Source organism: Acomys minous (genome assembly GCF_964271855.1).
Source record: "Acomys minous genome assembly, chromosome: 6".
Taxonomy (NCBI): domain Eukaryota; kingdom Metazoa; phylum Chordata; class Mammalia; order Rodentia; family Muridae; genus Acomys; species Acomys minous.
In genome coordinates, this window is record NC_140487.1 from 91,192,717 (window position 1) to 91,197,618 (window position 4,902).

A 4,902-nucleotide genomic window follows, 5' to 3' on the forward strand; every position below is an offset into this window, starting at 1 on the left:
ATATTTTCTTACATTTTCTAGTCTCTACTATCTCTCCATTTTATATATATAGTTGTCTAGGATACATTGTCACTGGCTGTTGTTGCTTTCTTTCTTTAGTTAACTTGTCCTAACTGTGTTGTGTCTTTGTAGGGGAAATAGAAAGATTTATGTATTAAGTCACACTTAACATCTTCCAGAATTGTCTTTCTATGCAAATGTTTATATATACAACAAATTTTCACTGAAATTATAAATTATTTTCCATATTAGTGTAATTAATTATTTATCATCTTTCTTGACATCCAATAAATTTCAATGTTATCAGAGAATGTGACCTGTGTGCTTTTTATTATTAAATTTTTGAATTTTCAAATTTGATATATGAACACTGTTAATATTCATTTATATATGGAAAGAATGTAAAATTCATACTGTAAGTGCTAATGTTTGATCTTATTTAGTTTATTATCTAATATTACCCAATTGATTAATTTATTTATATACATTTATTTTATTACACATGCATAAAACAAACTACATACAGCAAGGAGAACCATGTGACAGTCATGAGTTATAGAAATGTTATATCATTGTGATTTGGCTATTTATATTTGTCAAACTTGAAGTAAACATATTTCCTATCTTATTGGGTCTGAATTTCTGAATTAAATTCAGTATCTATCATATCTCATCTCTACTAACTTCAATCCTTTATCTTGATCTAAAAAGATCTTATCCCATAACCAACTAAACTTGCTTATGAAACTAAACTATCTTGTCTTCAACTCCCCTCAAAGACTTAAGAAGGAATAAAACTTAAATGCCAGAGTGAACCAGTAGTACAGGTTAGCAGCTTCCAAAATGAAAAAAGAAATGGCTGAGACAGTTTAATGCCTGAACAGCACCCAACACTCTCTATAACATTGGAGCCTCATTTTCTGACTTCTAGCCCATTATCTGTCAGACTTATTCATGAGGCACGAACTATTGAGGATTTGCTTAGCCTGTCTTGGCAGAGTTCACCTGTCGAATCTGCCTGCACCTAAGCTGCCCATTTTTAGACAGAATTCTGTTTGTGACAGAAATGAGGACATTTTGCCCAGTGGCTGGTTTGTCACATTTGAAGCCAACTCCATAAGGATGTTCTTTGATGTTGATTTTCTTCTTTGAGGTAGGCTGGGTGTTGCCAGGAGTTGTCTTGTTGTCAAAGAGTCCTTGGAATAATAAAACATCTTTAAATGCCATATTCTGTGGGTTTCTGAGGGGTTTGAAGACCTTACTTAACTATTTTACCTCATATATCTATAGAACCATATCTATCTGTTAGACTTAGGATATATATTCTTGTGCTAAAATCTGACTACTATTTGACATGACCATGCTTTGCATCAACATACAAGATTCTACACAAATGACTTAGAAATAATCTTCATTATGAGTAACAATTAAAGACTTGAATTAAGGAGTAGGTTCAATCATCTACCTTTTGATCTATCCTACCTCTATGTTTCTATATCGCCCTTTCTTTCTTTCAGCTCCTATCTCCTTACCTACAGATGAAAGATAAAAAAAGAGAGACATCTCTATGTTCAGCATACACTTCTTTCTGTATACGACCAATAATAACTTATGATCACCTCTTCATGAAAATAAGCCTTCTGTTGTTCCTTCATTTTCTTTGAATTGCAGGAAGTCTTCTATTTATTTCTTTATTTCTTCTCTGACCCAGGTGTCATCAAGTAGAGAGTTGTTTAGTTTCCATATGTGTGTAGCCTTTTTGTTATTTCTGTTGTTATTTAAGTCCAGCCTTAGACCATGGTGATCTGATAGGATACAAGGTATTATTTCAATCTTGAATCTGTTGAGGCTTGCTTTGTGACATATTATGTGCTCAAGTTTGGAGAAAGTTCCATGGGGTGCTGAGAAGGTATAATCCTTTGTGATTGGGTGAAAAGTTCTGTAGATATCTGTTAGATCCATTTGATTCATGACGTTGGTTAATGTTGTTACTTCTTGGTTTAGTTTCTGTTTCAGTGACCTATCCTTCAGTGAAAGTGGGGTGTTGAAGTCTCCAACTATTAGTGTGTAGGGATTGATATGTGGTTTAACCCTTGTTAATAGGTCTTTTAAAAATGTGGGTGTCCTTGTATTGGGAGCATAGATGTTCAGAATTGTGATGACATCTTCCTTGACTTTACCTTTCATGAGTATGAAGTATCCTTCCTCATCTTTTGATTAGTTTTGGTGTAAAGTCTAACTTATTAGATATTAAAATGGCTACACCAGCTTGTTTCTTGTGCCCATTTGCTTGTAAAACTTCTTCCCAGCCTTTTACCCTGAGGTAATATCTATTCTTGTGGTTGAGATGTGTTTCTTGGATGCAGAAGAATGTTGAGTCTTGTTTATGCATCCATTCAATTAGTCTTTGTCTTTTTATTGGAGAATTGAGACCATTAATGTTGAGAGATATTAATGACCAGTGACTGTTAAGTCCCTTAATTTTGATGTTGGTTGTAGTAGAGTACCTGTGTGGCTATGTTTTTGCAGTGGTATAGTTATCTAATTCCTGTGTAGCTTTGGTTGTACTTTGTCATTTTGGTTTGGAGTTTTCCTTCTATTAACTTCTGTAAGGCTGGATTAGTTGTTAGGAACTGTTTGAATTTGTTTTTATCATGGAATATCTTGTTTTCTCCATCAATGGTTATTGAAAGTTTTACCAGATAGAGTAGTCTTGCCTGGCATCAGTGGTCTCTTTAGGCTTGCAGCACCTCTGTCCAGGCCCTTCTGGCTTTTACTGTCTCTGCTGAGAAGTCAGGTGTTATTCTGATAGGTTTGCCATTAAATGTTAATTGGCACTTTTCCCTTGACACTTTTAATATTTTTTCTTTATTCTGTGTATTTTGTGTCTTGATTATTATGTGGTGGGAGGATTTTCTTTTCTGGTCTATTCTATTTGGTGTTCTATAGGCCTCTTGTATGTTTGTCTGCACCGCCTTCCTTAGATTAGGGAAATTTTCTTCTATGATTTTGTTGAAGATATTTTCTTGTCCTTGGAGCTTGGCATCTCTCTACTCAATTCCTATTATCTTCAGATTTTATCTTTTCATGGTGTCCTTTATTTCTTGGATGTTTTGTGTCAGGAATTTTTCAGATTTAGCATTTTCCTTAAAGGTTGTTTCAAGTTCTTCTGTAGTATCTTCTACTGCTGAGGTTCGTTCCTCTATCTCTTGAATTCTGTTAGAGAAGCTAAGGTCTGTATTACTTGCATATTTCTCTGAGTTCACTTGTTTTTGTCTTTCTTCTGTGTGTTTTTTTTATTATTGTTTCCATTTGTCTTCAGATCTTGAACCGTTTATTGATTTCCTTCATTTGGTTGCTTGTGTTTTCTTGAGTTTCTTCCAGTGACTTTTTATGGGACTTCAGATCTTGAACTGTTTTATTGATTCCTTAATCTGGTTGTTTGTCTTTTCCTGGATTTTTTCTAGTGCCGCTCTCTAGGCCTCTTTAATGTCTTCAATCAGTTTGAGTGCATCTTCCAGCATTTGTTTTTGGATCTTATTCGTTTCCTCTGTTATCATCTTCATTACTATGTATTGGAGGTCATTATCTTGTATTTCAATTGTGTTTGAGTTCTCAGAGTTGATTTCATTGGGACATTTGGGATCTGTAGATGCCATATATTTTTGGTTTTTGTTGTTTATGGTTTTGCATTGACCTCTAGTCATCTTGCTGTCTCTGATGTTGGGACCCTGATCCATGCTCTCTGTTCCATCTGGGCCAATGGGCCCACAGAGCATCCAGAGAGGGAGAAAGAGGGTGGGCTGGTGTGACACACCCACAGGCATGCCTACTCTGCAGTGGGAAGCTTTAAAGTTGTGGCTGGAGGTGTGACTGCAGCTGCCTGAGACCTTGTTTGGCCTCTGGTTCTCTCGGAGGACTCACGGGCCTGATCTACACTCTCCATTCTCCTCAGGCCAGCAGGCTCACAAGCGGTCAGAGAAGAAGACAGGGCGCACAGTTGATGCAAACACCCTTGGCTCAGAGTTTTGGTTTCACTCTCACTCTCCAGTGGTTTCCAGATCCTGAGGCTTTCTTAGGATTTGCAGGTCGTTCTGAGATCAGAACCACCCATTTTCCTGTGTTTTTCCTGGGCTATCAGTCCCAGTCTGGAGTTACACTACCCACAGTTCAGCCTCAGATACCAAGCTCCTGGTTATCACTGGCGGGAACCTGTCCAGCTGTTGGATAGTGTGCACCCTTCCTCCACATTCTTATATAAGACCACTGGGTGTGCTGCTTTAGCACTGTGTCTGGGGGCGTATCCACAGCTGCCTAGTCCCCTGTGAAGTCTCCTGGGTTTCTCTGTGGACTGTTAAGCTCAGATGTATGTTGTCTGTTCCCCCTGGGGCAATGGGCCCACGAATGGTCTGAGAGGAAGACCAGGCACAGGTGAGAGCAACACCCTTGGCTCTGGTTTTAGGTTTTGCATTCATGCTCACTTTGACACCAGTACCTGTGGCTTTCTTGGGACTAGCGGGTTGGTCTGACATCAGAGCCACATGTTGTCCTGTGTTTTTCCTGGGCCAAGAGCTCCCATCTCGGGATACATTGCCCACAGTTCAGTTTCAGAAACAAAGCTCCCAGTTAAAAATGGTAGGCACTTGTTCTGCTGCTGGGAAGAGTGCACTCTTTCTCTAAATTCTTAGAACAGATCAGACAAACTGAGAACGCAGGTTTAGCACTGCAGCTGGAGGGTGTATCCCTAGCTGCCTGGTCTCCTGTCAGGTTCAGGGATTCTTTGTAGGCTGGTGAGCCCAAAAACACACTTTATGTTCCCCTGGACTTAGTATGGTCCAGATCTTCTGGACATCGCACCAATAACATATTGGGAGGAATTTCTTTCCTGGTCTAGCCTATTTG